This window comes from Tursiops truncatus, chromosome 7, assembly GCF_011762595.2.
Source record: "Tursiops truncatus isolate mTurTru1 chromosome 7, mTurTru1.mat.Y, whole genome shotgun sequence".
Classification (NCBI taxonomy): domain Eukaryota; kingdom Metazoa; phylum Chordata; class Mammalia; order Artiodactyla; family Delphinidae; genus Tursiops; species Tursiops truncatus.
The window spans coordinates 81,716,499-81,734,617 of NC_047040.1; the positions used below are offsets into that span (position 1 = coordinate 81,716,499).

The following is an 18,119-nucleotide window of genomic DNA, read 5'->3' on the forward strand; positions in this document are numbered from 1 at the left end:
TGGGACCTAATTAAATGTAAAAGCTTTTGCGCAACAAAGAAAACCACAAACAAAATGAAAAAACAACCCTCAGAGTGGGAGAAAATATTTGCAAATGAAGCAACTGACAAGGGATTAATCTCCAAAATATACAAACAGCTCATGCAGCTCAATATCAAATAAAACCAAAAACCCAATCAAAAAATGGGAGAAATACATAAATAGATATTTCTCCAAAGACATACAGATGGCCAAAAACACATGAAAAGATACTCAACATGGCTAATTCTTAGAGAAATAAAAATCAAAACTACAATGAGGTATCCCTCACATCAGTCAGAATGGCCATCATCAAAAAATCTACAAACAATAAATGCTGGAGAGGGTGTGGAGAAAAGGGATCCCTCTTACACTGTTGGTGGGAATGTAAATTGGTACAGTCACTATGGAGAACAGTACGGAGATTCCTTAAAAAACTAAAAATAGAAGTACCATATGACCTAGCAATCCCACTACTGGGCATATACCCTGAGAAAACTATAATTCAAAAAGAGTCATGTACTACAATGTTCACTGCAGCTCTATTTACAATAGCCAGGACATGGAAGCAACCTAAGTGTCCACTGACAGATGAATGGATAAAGAAGATGTGGCACATATATGCAATGGGATATTACTCAGCCATAAAAAGAAACAAAATTGAGTTATTTGTAGTGAGGTGGATGGACACAGAGATTGTCATACAGACTGAATTAAGTCAGAAAGAGAAAGACAAACATCGTATAATATTGCTTATGTGTGGAATCTAGAAAAATGGTACAGATGAACTTATTTGCAAAGCAGAAATAGAGTCACTGATGTACAAAACAAACTTATGGTTACCAAGGGGGGAAGTGGGGGTTGGGATGAATTGGGAGATTGGGATTGACATATATACACTACTATATATAAAATACATAACTGATGAGAACCTACTGTATAGCACAGTGCTCTGTGGTGACCTAGATGGGAAGGAAATCTTAAAAAGAGTGGATACATGTATTCATATAACTGATTCATTTGTCTGTACAGTAGAAACTAACACAACATTGTAAAGCAGCTATACTCCAATACCAATTAATAAAAATAAATAAAAAGAAAAAAGATAAAAGGCAAAAACTAAGAAGTTAACCACTATTCCATTTTAATAATGTATATAAATTAGCAATATAGCTTATAGGCATTTATATAAAATGAAATAAACACAACATTTAAAGTAGAAAAAGAATGTTAATTAAGTCATCTTTGGTAATAATAAAAAGCTAAAAGCAAAATGAAAACCCAAAATCATAATGAACAATAACAAAACCCCCTAATTTGTAAATAAGGGACTGGTTAGAAAATTATGAAAGACTCATACCATGGAATAATATGCAGCCAAGAGAAAGACTTAATCACTGTATTTTTGAGTCTAAGATGCTAGAAATGATAAAATATAACCTGGATTCAGAGACCTTAAAGTAAGAAAAAAGTACCTCTTAGAATTGATGAAATATGAAATTATGTATATATATGAATTTTTGTATGTCAAAAACATCTCAAAGTTAAAAAGCATTTCTAAATAAATATCTTCCTAGTTCCACTTGTATATTAAACATGTTTATACTTATATGTATTTTATTGTATATAATTTAATGTATTTTTTACATACATACATATTTCTTTTACTTAGATAACTACATTTTCTTGATTTGATATATTATAAATATACATGTACTTTTATTTTTTATTCACTTACATTTTATATTAATTCTATTCCTAGACTTTCAGATGGTATTCATTTAATATCAGTCTTTCTGGAAAAAAAGTCATTGAATTTAACATATATACCTACTGTAAGATATAGCCTAATTTCAGAAATGTTAAAATGTGAAAAAATTTGCATTTCAGATGGTAGGAATACAGTAACGCTTGCATATGCAAGAAAAATGATTAGAAAGATGCAGGAGAAATTAAAAACTTAATACTCTAGGGAAGAACATGGTAGGGAGAGGGGCACTAATTTTTCACTTTCTACCTTTTAAAACTCTTTCAGTAATTAAAAAAAATAACATATTACTCTTAAAATTAACATTTCTTAGAAAAATCACTATGAACATTTGTTTTAACTTCCATAGTTTAAGTGATCTATCCTTTGTCTTGTTGGATACTTCACTCTTTTGAGTTCCAGCTTTAGTGTTCTATCCAATATCCTTCACTGGTTCCCCTTCTATGGCCCAATTTTGTTATTGTTCCCCACGTTTTAGTTCTCATCAGTCTTCTTCCTGTACAGATACCTCCTTTGGAGACTTTACCTATTTAATGGTGTCAGCTCATATCTATTAGGTTCCTTAGGTCTCACTTCTCACATGTGAATAATAGATAAATAAAGTTGGAAATAGTTTATTACCAGTTGTCTGAGGGACTTTTCTAAGTGGATATCACACAGTCAACACTCAATGAACATATTCAAAACACAACCCACCTTATTCATTCTCAATCCTACTTTGATAATTGCTCCATATCTTGGTTAATGAATCAAACTTTCATTCTAGAAACCTCAGAAACACCTGTGATTCCTATCCTTTCTACAAGGTTACAAGGTCCCCAACATAGGCAGTCACCGGTCAGTAATTAATAAACAATGTTGAATTTATACCAACATTGTTTCTAACATTCTCTCCCTTTCAAAGTCCCATAACTTGCATACATCTCTCATTTGGATTATACTGGGTTAGCTAAAAAGTTCATTCTGGTTTTTCTGTAAGCTGTCACAGAATAACCCGAATGAACTCTTTGGCCAACCCATAATAGCTTTCTGAGTTCCCTGTTTCTAATCTCCCCATGATAATTCACATTAAAGTCATTTTCCTAAAATGTAGAAAGTCTATTCAGTTAACAGTGCTAATCTGAAAAGCTTCCCACACTATAAAGCTCAAACTCCTCAGTTTCTAATATTTCCACAAATTTTTAATAAGTACTTTTTATGTGCCTATATATGTGATAAACAGGAGAAAGACTTTAAAAAAAATTAGGATTGGAGGTAAAAGCTAAGGAGAAGAACAGCACTTGATGAGACCACAAAGTTGCATATTCTTAGCAATCACTACTCTCTACCCAACTCACCATTGCCCACCTCCATCTGTCTACCCTTAGTTTACCCTACCTTTGGCCAAGTCATTTGGCTCACATATGGCCTCTAATATTCACTTATCCTTCTTCTTTAAGGGACAGCCTTGAGGGCGATAAAAGTGGCCAAGAATGAACTCTATATAACACTTTAGAGTTTACAAAAGCTGCTTTCATATCCACTGCATTAACATAATTACCCACCATTTATTTGACATTTTGAGGCTAACATAGCATAGTTTACTATTACAGACAAAAGAGTCAACCTAATAAATAGGAAAAGGTATATGCTATTTTCATCAAGCCATCCTAAGGAAAAGTTAAGAAAATAAAATATATCATTTATGCAATTTTTAGGAAATGAAATGTTTGACATAATTTTCTAAGGAACGGATATTTACCTCTTTAGATGTCAAACTTTAAAAAAATTTAACCACTTTTGAAGAAAAGCATTCGAAAATATACACATTCCTACCTTGCTAAGTAGAAAGATATAGAATGATTTTAACTCTATTTGATGATTTCAGTCCATCTATTATGATACACTGTCATAATATTACTGTCTCTCATTTTTTTAGATTCCTCTTTATTTATTTATTTATTGTGGTACACGGGCCTCTCACTGTTGTGGCCTCTCCCGTTGCGGAGCACAGGCTCCGGATGCGCAGGCTCAGTGGCCATGGCTCACGGGCCTAGTCGCTCCATGGCATGTGGGATCCTCCCGGACCGGGTCACGAACCTGTGTCCCCTGCATCGGCAGGCGGACTCTCAACCACTGTGCCACCAGGGAAGCCCAGATTCCTCTTTAAATAAAGGTTGTATCTCTTTCATCCAAATACTTTTACACATCTCTACATTCAGGTATTACTTCTAATCTTTTTTGTACTGGACAGCTAGAAAATGATGTTAAGATTTAATAATGTTGGGCTTCCCTGGTGGCGCAGTGGTTGAGAGTACACCTGCCAATGCAAGGGACACGGGTTCGTGCCCTGGTCCGGGAAGATCCCACATGCCGCGGAGTGGCTGGGCCCGTGAGCCATGGCTGCTGAGCCTGCGTGTCCGGAGCCTGTGCTCCGCAACGGGAGAGGCCACAACGGTGAGAGGCCCGCGTACAGCACACACACACAAAAATAAATAATAATAATAATGTTATTGAGGGTCTAAAGAGAAAGTAAAGTGCTTTAATACAAGTACTTCATGAGAACTCTTTTCAGTGCTCTGAGTTTTTATATTACTTTATCTCTGTATTAGGAGTTGTACTCAAATGGTTGCTTGTGCTAAAATTTATTTCATATCAAAAGTGGGGAGGTCCGTTAATTTTGGAATTTCTCTAGATAGCTAAAAGAATAATTTAAGTTGGTATTCAAATTTTAAAAGATGAGAGTAAATCATACGTTGATTGTTCATAAGGTAAGGAAATTCACATGTTGAAACATGCTTTCATAGTTGACTCTAAAGAAACGCAAAGAATTTCATTTGGAAACTTCTTAGATCTGTATGTCTAACTCATAATAACAGGAAATAAGAAAACATTATACCTGTCTCCTTTCTTTCAATTTCCATCAAAGGACTTCTCAGAAAAGAAAATGATTTTTTTTTTACTCTGATATAAAAAGCTTAGAAACTTCGTTCTTTAAATTTTAGGATGTCCCTTATATGACAAACCCACAGCCAACATCCTTCTCAATGGTGAAAAACAGAAACCATTTGCTCTAAGATCAGGGAAAAGACAAGGTTGCCCACTCTCACCACTATTATTCAACATAGTTTTGGAAGCCTTAGTCACAGCAGACAGAGATGGAAAAGAAATAAAAGGAATCCAAGTCAGCAAAGAAGAAGTAAAACTGTCACTGTCTGCAGATGACATGATCCTATACATAGAGAATCCTAAAAATGCTACCAGAAAACTATTAGAGCTAATCAATGAATTTGGTAAAGTAGCAGGATACAAAATTAATGCACAGAAATCTCTTGCATTCCTATACACTAATGATGAAAAATCTGAAAGAGAAATTAAGGAAACACTCCCATTTACCACTGCAACAAAAAGAATAAAATATCTAGGAATAAACCTACCTAAGGAGACAAAAGACCTGTATGCAGAAAATTGTAAGACACTGATGAAAGAAATTAAAGATGATACAGATGGAGAGATATACCTTGTTCTTGCATTGGAAGAATCAACATTGTGAAAATGACTATACTACCCAAAGCAATCTACAGATTCAATGCAATCCCTATCAAACTACCAGTGGCATTATTCACAGAACTAGAACAAAAAATTTCACAATTTGTATGGAAACACAAAAGACCCCAAATAGCCAAAGCAACCCTGAGAAAGAAAAATGGAGCTGTACGAATCAGGCTCCCTGACTTCAGACTATACTACAAAGTTACAGTAATCAGACAGTATGGTACTGGCACAAAAGCAGAAATATAGATCAGTGGAACAGGATAGAAAGACCAGAGATAAACCCACACACCTATGGTCACCTTATCTTTGATAAAGGAGGCAAGAATATACAATGGAGAAAAGACAGCCTCTTCAATAAGTGGTGCTGGGAAAACTGGACAGCTACATGTAAAAGAATGAAATTAGAACACTACCTAACACCATACACAAAGATAAACTCAAAATGGATTAAAGACCTAAATGTAAGGGCAGACACTATAACACTCTTGAGGAAAACATAGGCAGAACACTCCATAACAGCAAGATCCTTTTTGACCCACCTCCTAGAGAAATGGAAATAAAAACAAAAATAAACAAATGGGACCTAATGAAACTTAAAAGCTTTTGCACAGCAAAGGAAACCATAAACACAACCAAAAGGCAATCCTCAGAATGGGAGAAAATATTTGCAAATGAAGCAACTGACAAATGATTAATCTCCAAAATATACAAGCAGCTCATGCAGCTCAATATCAAAAAAACAAAGAACCCAATCCAAAAATGGGCAGAAGACCTAAGTCGACATTTCTCCAAAGAAGATATACAGATTACCAACAAACACATGAAAGGATGCTCAACATCACTAATCATTAGAGAAATGCAAATCAAAACTACAATGAGGTATCACCTCACAGCGGTCAGAATGGCCATCATTAAAAAGCTACAAACAATAAATGCTGGAGAGGGTGTGGAGAAAAGGGAAACCTCTTGCACTGGTGGTGGGAATGTAAATTGATACAGCCACTATGGAGAACAGTATGGAGGTACCTCAAAAAACTAAAAATAGAACTACCATATGACCCAGCAATCCCACTACTGGGCATATACCCTGAGAAAACCATAATTCTAAAAGAGTCATGTACCACAATGTTCACTGCAGCTCTGTTTACAATAGCCAGGACATGGAAGCAACCTAAGTGTCCATCGACAGATGAATGGCACATATATACAATGGAATATTACTCAGCCATAAAAAGAAACGAAATTGAGTTATTTGTAGTGAGGTGGATGGACCTAGAGACTGTCTTACAGAGTGAAGTAAGTCAGAAAGAGATTAACAATACCGTATGCTAACACATATATATATGCAATAAAAAAAAATGGTTCTGAAGAACTTAGGGGCAGGACAGGAATAAAGATGCAGACATAGAGAATGGACTTGAGGACACGGTGAGGGGGAAGGGTAAGCTGGGATGAAGTGAGAGAGTGGCATGGACAGATATACACTACCAAATGTAAAATAGATAGGTAGTGGGAAGCAGCCACACAGCACAGGGAGATCAGCCTAATGCTTTGTGTTCACCTAGAGAGGTGGGATAGGGAAGGTGGGAGGGAGATGCAAGAGGGAGGAGATATGGGGATGTACGTATATGTATAGCTGATTCACTCTTTTATACAGCAGAAACTAACAAACCATTGTAAAGCAAATATACTCCAATAAAGATGTTAAAAAAAAATTTAGGATGTCCTTAATGAATCTAGTCCGTCATGGCAAGATGTCTTGCTTTTCACAGCTGTTCATTCATGTTCTCTAAGGAAGTAGCTTAGGTAAATAACTAAATATCAAAACCAGGAAGATGCCTCTCAAGTTTTTTTAGACATAGTACATGGCTTTGTAAAAGAAACATGACTGAAGAACCAAGGTCATCTGACAGAAAAGGTAAGACATAAAAATAAACCAAACTAACTTAAAAACTTTCCAAATATTGAACAAGGGTTTCTGGGTCTTACATTGCCTAATTTTATAGGTGCTAGATATGAAGTCTTAGACAAGCTTGCTTGAATATTCTTCTACTGTTAGAGATACGTATTATTGTAAACAACAAAGAGATTGAAATAAAAGCTCTGAAGGAAATGTTATTTTCTTAAAGAAATCTCTTCTAAACAAGCTGTACATGTGAAAAAATATATTGGGATTAATTCACGCATTAACTATGCATACCTTTAATAAGAACTGAGATATATTATTGCTTACAATGGGGACATCAGCTATTCGAAATGCTTTACTTGTAAATAGTCTAGTCTTTAAAAAGCTCTATAAGGTAGGTAATGAAATCAGTGAAACCCAGTTTTACAGATGAGGAAACTCAGGTGCACAGAAGTTAAAGTTGCTCAAGTTCACACAACTGGAAAGAAGAAACACTGTTTAATAAAACGTAGAAGAGCTGATAATATAACTGAAGGATATTTTAGTTACTGCAGTCTTTATATGATGTAAATTCTAAAATACAAAATGTTAAATCCAATGTAAGAATGGAGTACTGAGTATTTTTAATTCAACAATTTAAACACTGCCCCAAACAAACCAGAAACAGAAGGGAACTGCCTCAACTTGATACAGGGCATCATGAAAAACCCACAGCTATCATCATACTTAATGATGAGAGACTGCATGCTTTCTCTCCAAATCAGGAACAAGTCTTTTGCCCCTTGTATACAATATGATACTAGAGTTTCTAGGTAGGGCAATTAGGCAAGAAAAAGGAGAAAAAAAGAAAAAAGAAAGGAGAGCCAGATTTCAAAGGAAAAAGTAAACTGATCTTTATTTACAGAGGACATGATTTTTTTAATATGTAGAAAATCCTAAGGAATCCACCATAGAAACTACTAGAATAAGTGAGTTCAGTAAGACACCAGGATAAAAGACCAATATACAAAAGTCAGCTGTACATCAATACACTAGCAATGAACAATCTGAAAGTGAAATTAAGAAAACAATTCTATTTACAAGAGCCTGAAAAGAAAATACTTAGAAATAAACTTCTAAAAAGTATAAGACTTAAGCTTTAAATTTTTAAAACTACAAAATATTAAGATATTAAAGAAAACCTAAATAAGTTGAAGAATACGGCATACTTCTGAATCAGAAGACTTACCATTATTAAGACAGTAACAGTAATATTCCTGAAATTGTCTACAGAATAAATGCAAACACTATCAAATAATCTATCAAATTCTGCAGAACTGACAAGCTGATTAGGATTTCAAATGGAAATGCAAGAATAACCAAAATAATCTTGAAAAAGAATAACAAAGTAGAGAACCGACACTTCACAAAATGAAAACAATGTGATAATGGCACAAGAATACAGGTGTAGATTAATGGAACAGATCCAAGAGTCAAGAAATAAATCCTTACATTTACGGTCAACTGGTTTTTGACAAGGATTCTAAGACCATTCAATGGTGAAATAATAGTCTTTTCAACAAACAATGCTGGGTGTAATCAAATATCCATATGAAAAAGAAAAAAGTGGACCACTTCCTTATATCATACACAAACATTAACTCTAAATGGGTCACATAGTTTGCTGTAAGAGATATATTATAAAACTTTAAAAGAAAAAGAAAAGATAGGAATAAGTGTTTGCGACCTTGGGACAGGCAAAGCCTTCTTTAGATACGACACCAAAAACACAAGCAATAAAAGAAAAATAAAGTTAGACTTCACCAATATTAGGAACTTTTGTGTTATAAAGAATACCATCAAGAAAGTGAAAAGACAACCCACAGAATGGGAGAAAATATCTGTAAATCATGTACCTAATAGGGGACAACCCAAATGTCCATCAATTGACAGATGGATAAACAAAATGTTATAACCATATACTGAAATAAATGAAAAGGAATTAGGATACATACTGTAACATAGGCAAGCATTATGTTTACACGAGAGAAGCAAGTCACAAAAGACCACATATTATATGATTCTGTTTGTATGAAGTGTCCAGCATAAGCAAATCCATAGGAAAAAAACGAGTAAATTAGTGATTTCTTAGAGCTGGAGGGTGGGGAGAATAGGGAGTGACCACTAGTGGGTACATGGGGTTTTTGGGGGGTAATTAAAATACTCTAAAAATTGATTGTGTTGATTATTGCACTATTCTATGAATATATTAAAAAATCACTGAATCATACACTTTTAGTGGGTGAATTATCGATATTTGGTATAAGTTACAGCTCAATAAAACTGTTAAAATAACTTAAATATCATATTTTTACCTTATATAAATTACTTGTGAGTGAAACCTACCTTAGGTGACCTGGGGAGATGCCCCCTTTGTGAAAGAGAAAAGGTTAAAATCCTCTTTGTCATGTGCTGCCTATTTTGACCAACACCAAGCTAGAACAGTTCTACTATTAAACTATTATCAGATATAATGGTTTAATATTAATGACTGTAAAGCTAAAATGATTAACTTTTAATAGTTTTTCTTGAAAATACAATTGATTTATAACAATAATTTAATACAGCAAATTAATTCATTCCTGTAATTGGGGGCACATTTTTGAAACTAACTTATTTGGTAGAATGAGACTATGTCACCCATTGTTTTAGTCAGTCCCTGGGGACATTACATAGGTTCACTCATCTTTTGTGAATATTTACTGAGTACTGATTATGGCGGCACTGTGATAAGTGCTGGGTATTCAGTGGTGACCATTCTTTGAGGGGTATGGTGGAATAATGGTAATGCCTACTTTAGTAATAAGCAGGACAAGATGTTTTGTAGTGTTTTATGCTTTATGGTAAAGACTTCCCAGGTCTCAAACAGTTTTTTCCTGTGTCCTGGAGCAGAACCCAAATTCTCTTTTAACTAAAGATGCAGCATGCTATAAGCATGAATTTTTAATTCAATCTGTATGACTATTTTTTTTTCCTAGCTATGAGACCTTGAACAAGTTATTTAGATTCTCTGTGCCTTAATTTCTACATCAACAAAATGGGGATAATGGTTGCCCTTCACAGAAACTCCATTTTTTAATTGAAAAAGTAGAGAATAAATAGCCATAAGAAATCTATTTAAGAACTGTTATTGAAATTCTGTAGACGCTATAGCCATGTACCTTTTCATCATAATCTCCAAAGATGTTTTCACATTGTAGAAATGCCTTTTTTCCCCCAGCTTCTCTTGTGGGTAATTACTTAAAAAAACAGTAAGAGAAATGATGTTTATGGAAAATTATTTGTAAGCTATATATATTTTTTCAACTCTTTTAGGTAGTATTCTTAAACTTTCACTACCAGAAGGCTAAAAACTCAAACTATGTTCTTATCTATATTATACAAAAAGGTATAAAATAACAAGGAATGACTTATTTGACCACTGTAATTTATGGAAAAGGACTGAACCTCTATTCTACAAGTTGATCATATTCAGTAATAAAAATTCCTATTCCCCAGCCAGGGAAACCCTGCAGCCAGACCTATCGATGTGCTGAAGAAGCCCAAGAGAGACAACAATACTATTAATGGAGATCTATCTACACAAATAGATAGATCTATTGGACGTAAGATCTTACTGGACGTAAGAGAAAAATCAGCAGCTCAAAAGAGAAGAGCAATGTGAACAAGCTGTGCAAATGGCACCCAATGAAGAAAAACAATGCAAGAAACAAGAGAGGTGACTGAAATTTTCTAATTTTGTTTTCAGTTACATTTGAGGGGTATTGTGGAAATAAAACAAGAATAAACTCCCACGGAAAAGGAGCAATCAATAATAAAACAAAACCAAAAAAGGTTGTACTATTCTACATACTCCCCCTAGTCCATGAAATTCAGATTTTCTCTACATATTCAGGTGTTATTTTTAAACTCAACCTGAGAAGCAATCGATTAAATCCACTGTTATTTTTATTTTTAATTCTTAGATGTTTAGTTTTCAGATGTTTGCTGTTGGCAGAAAGCAATGGTAAGATTCAGAGGTCTGGCAAGGCATTTCAAAGTCAAGTAGGACTCAGGAATTCTTTGTTAAGGGAAGTTCTGTGCACTAAAGGAGTGTGGCAGACATCCCTGGCTCCTGACCACTGAATACCACCAGTAGTCCTTTCTCAATCATGGTGATAACCTAAAAAGGACCCTAGCATTTCCAATATATCCCTTGGGGGAATATATAAGGGAGCTGAGAAGGAGCAGTACTAGCCACACACACATACAAAAGAGGTAAATACTTAAATGTAGAAAATAAAAAGATCTCTAGGATAGAATACAGGATGATAATTTCATAATCTTACAGTAGAGATTTCCTTTCTTAGCATGACACAAAGACCAGAAATCATAAAAGAAAAGATTGACACACTTGACTAAACCAAAATGTAGATATGATAAATTGGGGAAACATATTTATAACTTACAAAAGGGACAAGTAAATATTCTTAATATAAAAAATTCTCCCACAAACTTAATAAAAAAGAAACTATCCAAGAGAAAAACAAACAAAAGAAATGACTAGAAAATTCACTAAAGAAGAAAATTTATATAACAATAGGGATATTTTAGCACTTATTATGTACCAGATGCAATAGGTACATAGCATCTGCCTTACATGAATTCTGTTATTAAGGAGAGGCTATAGAATTCTCAACAATTCTACAAAGTGTCTTCTAATTTCAGATCAGTATTATAGTAAGGTCAATTAGCTTGCCAAAGTTACACAGCATGTCAATGATGGAGGCTGGGTTTCAAGCTCTAATACCAGAACTCAGAGTTTTATCACTGTTTTCTACCAGTAACAATGTCACTGCTACAGGTGTATTTAATGGAATAATAAGTACACAGATGTCTGTACAAGACAATAAGTGCACTCACTATTTATAACTGAGAAAAAAGTAAATAATCTAAATAATTATCAGCAAGGAATTTATTTACTAACATATAGCATATCCACCATACCATGTAATATGCAGGAATTAAAAACAGTAAGGTAATTCTATGTAGCAATATGGGAATATTTTAGTAATATGTTGGTAGATTTTTAAAAATCAACTTGCAAAACAGAATTAGAGTATGATCTCATGTTATTTTTATTATTTACAATAATTAGTAAAAACATCCCCCTTTTGGAAAAAAAAGAAGGGAAAACTACATTTAACAAATCATTTCCTATATAAGCTCATAGGTTTTATATATTGGTAAAATGTCTTATGCTGTTACATAGGTATTACCTTCAATTTATACTGGAAATTTCTGATATGTTATTCCTAATGACAGCAGGTAATAACTAACTTATTCTCACCTCTAAACAATTAACCAACAATTTTATAGCTTGCTAAGAGATTATCTAGAGTACTCATAGTATTTAAGCCAGCCACCTTCCTTATTGGTTTTCTCTAAAAATTCCATTAAGCTATTTCAGGATAGAGTACTTTAAAAAAAAGTTGTTGAGCAACATGTATCAAAAATTTTAAAATTTCAATCCTCTTTGATCTAGCAATAGCTAGATTTTTCATTCAAAAGAAATTGTGACCACAGATTTATTTCATCAGTATCATCAGAGCACTAGTATAATAAAAAATTTAGATCAATCACAGGAAGCTGTTTAAATAAGTCATGGAACAACTACACAATATTATACAGCCATATAAAATAATAGTGCAGAAAAAATTAAATAACCTGGAAAGAGGTCCACAGTATATTGTTAATGACAAAATTCAAGTAACAAAGTGGCATATACAACATGAACTCATTTCAAAACTAGAAATCCCTAAAGAGAAAGATCTGGGAGGGTAAGCACCAAAGTGATTATCTCTGGATGGTGTAATTACATGTGATTTTAATTTTCCTCTTCTATATTTTCTAAAAGAAAAAATATTACATTTGTAATAACAAAATTAGTAGTTGAAAAAATTGAAAAGAATCAAAATTGTGTGCTGTGTTATATTTACCATATGGTATATAGTCATCTTCAGATTATTCATAGAGAGGGGAAAAATGGGGTACAAAAGCAAAGTGATGATCATTTATTAACCCAGTTCACCATCTTGTCCTACTTTTCCTAGCAGCCTCTTCCATGTTAAAAATTGGCTGTCACAACAGAATAAGGTGTACTTAGGCTACTCACATTCCACTGCAACACAGAAAGTAGTGAATGGGTCCTCCACGCATGTCATTTTAAGTTCCTCTATCCTCTAACAAAACTGGGGATGTCAACAACATTTTAATTAGAGATTGGAAGCTGTTAACAGTAAATGCCAAAAATATCAACAGTACAAGTTTGAGAGTAGTTACTATAAATCAGAAAGTTTTCCACAAGGTAATATTCCCAGCAGATGAAATACAATGTACCAATTTTTTAAGAGTTAAACTTTATGTGCAAAAGGGAAGCATCAATCATTGAAAGAATTATTATGAGAATTAAGAAGATGTTCTGAAGTCATACCACCTATTTCTCAACCAACCCCAACCCCACCTGAGGTATTACAGATGGAGAGAACGTGATAAAACCAGCAAGATTTTTAGCTATGGTTTGAAAATGCACAGCTGCAGATGCCATACAATAGAGGGTCCAACTCATTGTATGCTAGAGTAGAAGTAATATTGGTGATTGTTTTCTACATATCTGGTCTAATAAAACTTTTAGATTACCAAACTGATACCTGAATTTTAGAGCTAGTCAGAGGCAGAACTGGGCCTCCAAGGACTTCTGAGTCTAACTGAAAGAATTTTTAAAATTCCAAGTTCAGCACTATAATAATAGACAAAATGAGATAGACAAGCCATAAACAGAATTATCATGGGGATTAGATTTAAATACAAATCAGTATAATTGGGTGGCAAAGTAGATAATGACTCAATGATAAGCATTTAAAAATTGTAAAATTTTAAGAGAAGAAATAGCACTTTAGACTCTTTTTATTAAGTATTAGAGACCACGAACTACAAAGAGGCTCATGTGATAATTCCTCATGCTTTTTTTTATTTTGAAATGTGTGAAAAATTCATAAAGACATTCATTTTGCACCCAGTAGAAAGTATTTGGTGCAAAGGTTTGCTAGGCCAGTTTAGAAAAACAATTCAAGAGAAGCTAATAAATGGTATAGTTTTTTAAAGAAAGAAAGAGCATTTTAGTTCAGGATATTTATGACAGAGCAGAACCTCCAATAAAAAATATACATGCTGAGGAGATTCCTTGGAGAACAGGATTTCAGTAGAGACATTAAAGGTTCTCACAAATGAGTATGTGTACACATACTCACACACACACACAAAATTTCTTATATAGGCTGAAAAAAAATGAATCAAAACAAATTGTTAGAGAAACAAATTGTTCTCTTTTACTACTAAAGAGATATAGTTGTAGATACAGAATAGCTAAATTTAAATTCTGTGACACTATACATCAAAGTTACAAAAATATATTTCACTTTTCCAAGATCTCTGAAAACTTGCAAACTTAAGGAAAGTTCCAATAATAGTACCTCCAGAGAACACCTAATAACTTCCACCTAGTTTAACATATTTTTAACCACTTGCCACATTTGCCCTCCCCCCTTTATGGGTATGTGCTTGTGTGTCTGCATATCTGTATCTATACATACACTTTTTTTTTTGCTGAACTATTTGAGAGTTACTTGTACATACTGCAGCACTTGATTGATGTATACTCTTCAGTATGTATCACCCAAGAATAATGATACTCTCTACACAATTGTGATAATATAATTATCACATGCAGGACACTTTACATTGATAATATGATATAATTTATAATCCATATTTCTATTTTACCATTTGTCTCCCAAGCCATTTGCCTTTTGTTGGTTTTACTGTTTTGTTTTTTTTTTAAAATTATGATCCAATCAATCTTCATTCTCCTTTCATCTAGAGCAATTCTCCAATCTTGTCTAGTTTATCACATCACTGACATTTTGGAAGTCTAGATCACTTGTTTCTCAGACTATTTCTCGATTTGAATCTGTCTGGTTAATTCCTCACGAATAGATTTAGGTTAAACATTATTGGCAGGACTATAACAAAGGTGCATCTTTTCCTTCTGAGGTGCAACATATTAGGAAGCACATGATGCCACACTGTCCTTTATTCGTGTTTTGAAGTTTAATCGTATGGTTAAGATGGTAGCTGCCAGATTTCTCCATTTTACAGGTAATATTCTAATTAATAAGTGACCTGTGAGGTGATACTTGGAGACCATGTGAATATCCTGTTTCCAAGCAGTCTTTTTACCCAATAATTTTAGCATCAACTGGTGACTGAGGCCTTAATTATTACAATCGTTGTAAAGAAAAGTGATTTTCCATTTCTTTTATCCTTTCTACATTTGTTAGATGGCATTCTGTAAAAAGGCACTTTCCCTTCATCCATTCTTCTCTCTAATTTCTTTTATGTATCAGTGTGGACTTACAGATTATTGTTTTTAATTTGGTGTGTTACAATCCATTTCTACCATTATTTTTTTGATTTGGGACATAATTGTCTCAAATATGTTCAGAGGGAGCCCCCTTAAAGCTAGCTCCTATGCTCTTTGGACATGTCTGTTCAGTTTTTAAGCCTGTTCCAAAATACATTTAAAAATAATGACATTTCAAAACAAAAGTCAATATTATATCAAATAGAACTCTACTAGAAGTACTCCCTCCAAACTCAGGAATAAAAATAAGGATATTAATTATCACCAATATTATTCAAAGTGGTTTTGAATATATTTTACATATGTAAAACAACAGAAAAAGAAACATAAGGAATTAATATAACATAGGAAGAGGTAAGATATTATTTTGATGAAATGTACACTATGAAATCTAAAAGAATCAGTGCAGAAATTATAGCATTAATGAGTAGCAATTTTTCCAGATGTAAGTTAAACATGCTAAAGTAATATCATCAAGTTACAACTAGGTAGAAAATAGAAAGGAAGAAGAGACTTCATTCCAAATAACGAGGAAAAACTGCATTATTTAGAATGTAATTTAATAAGAGCTGCATTTAATCTCTATGAAGACAACCATTAAACCTAATTAGTATATTTAAACTATGACTTAAATAAATGGAGACATGTTCTTGAATGGGTGGCCACAATATTATAAAATGAGTTTTTTAGTTAAACATAGTGGATTAAACATATGTTCCTTTCTACTCCTTCTTGAAACACCATTTAAAAGATAGTAAATGTATATATACATTTTAAATTATAATACTATAAGAAAAAAAAAGAAAGGAGACAAAACAGATAGAAGGTATCAATATACTTTTTGAAACTGGAAACTGAATTGATTAAAAATAACCCAAAGGGTGAGAAAGGTAAGGGAGAAAGAGAAGGAGGTAGGCAGGAAGCAGGGGAGGAAGGGAGGGGAAGAGAGAGAGACAGAGAAGGCAGTTTTATCGCAGAACTTCAGAAAAGCTAAGGAATTGTATTTCTGGATAGAAGGGTATAATAAGGTAGGGCTTCGTTCACAATTTTTTAAAAGAGGATGCCATACTGATCTTCCCTACTCTGGAGCCAGGTGACTACTTAAATAGTTGACTCAAGTTTTATTACGTAAAAGTTTGAACCAAGAGGCTTTAGATTATGAGTCACCAAAAAGAGTTGAGAGTGGAATAATTTGTCTTATTTAACAACTGGGATTAAGTAAAGGTTTATTACACCACTCCCTTTCCTCCGTTTCCACTGATTGCCTCCCAGAATTCTGGCATACAGGGTTTTCCTCCAGAGACAAGATACTGGAAAATTCCTCTCTGAGTAATCTGAACTGCCTAAGAGTAAATACCTGCAGATACTGACATTTGGTGACCTCCCAACAAAGAGATCAGTTCATCGTGCATTCAAAGCTCAGTGAAGCTCTCCGATCAACAAGCTCTGCTCATAGTACACAGAGATAGGAATTCAAACCACATAAACAGAAAAACTGAACGTGGAGAAACATACATTCAGGGAACAGAAGAAACTTCAAAAAATGTATTTAAAAACCTCACAGAAATAAGAAACTATATTGTATCCAGGAAGCAAGAATCAGAAGCTATAAAAAAAGAAACTCTCAGAGAACAAGATCGATCAATGAAAAAAAAAAGGCAGAGTTTTAAAGTGGATTCAAATATAAAGCTAAAAACTCTTCCCTAAGGTAGAAACAAAATGATAGAGAAATGAACAATAGGAAACAAAAGATACGACAGTAAGAGTATAAGAGGTCCGGTATCCAAATAAAAGGAGTTCCAACATGGTCAATAACAGCAAATTAGAAGACAGGAAACCATCAAAGAAATAAAACATGAAAAATCTGCAAATGGAATACCCAGGTCAAAGGATGAAAACTGAGCAAACAACAAGGTGAATCATTAAGAGAGTAGAAAGCACTGAGGAAAAAGAGAAGGTTCTAAAAGATTCCAGAGACTGGGCAGGGAGAACTCCTGTGCCTAAGATGAGACTCTGAAAGGTTACTGTTCTTTTAACAACAATACTAGAAACTAAAAGATAATGGTCTCAAAAACTCTGAAATAGATATGGGATTCAGGAAACTGAATTAGAACTATTTTTCATCCCTGCTAATATTTCCTGTTAATGATTACGGAGCACAATTTTACAAACTTTAATGGAAAAAGCTTAGATAAATCAGACATACAATCAGACAAACCTGGATTGAACTCTAGCTCAACTTCTCACTAGATTTGTAATCAATGGGTTATTTAGCTTCATTTTCATGAGAGAATAATAATGCCTAACTCATAGAATTGTTCTAAGATTATACATAACTTTTATGAAACACCAAAAAGGTATTTGATAATGTGTTACCATTATTTTCAGAACTA

At 33.6% G+C, this 18,119-nt stretch overlaps 1 protein-coding gene across 14 annotated transcripts in view; it reads right to left on the reverse strand.

The window, feature by feature from the left end:
- MBD5 (methyl-CpG binding domain protein 5) overlaps positions 1-18,119 on the reverse strand; it is a 405,239-nt gene that overhangs the window by 310,869 nt on the left and 76,251 nt on the right. Inside the window, exons 4-5 of one of the 14 annotated variants that reach the window (XM_073807727.1) lie at positions 13,420-13,495; positions 10,427-10,504 (exon numbers count right to left, since the gene is read on the reverse strand). The exons of the other annotated variants lie outside the window; for them this stretch is intronic. The gene's annotated coding sequence lies outside the window, so the exon portion shown is untranslated. The remainder of the gene's footprint in view (positions 1-10,426; positions 10,505-13,419; positions 13,496-18,119) is intronic. 14 annotated transcript variants of the gene reach the window in all.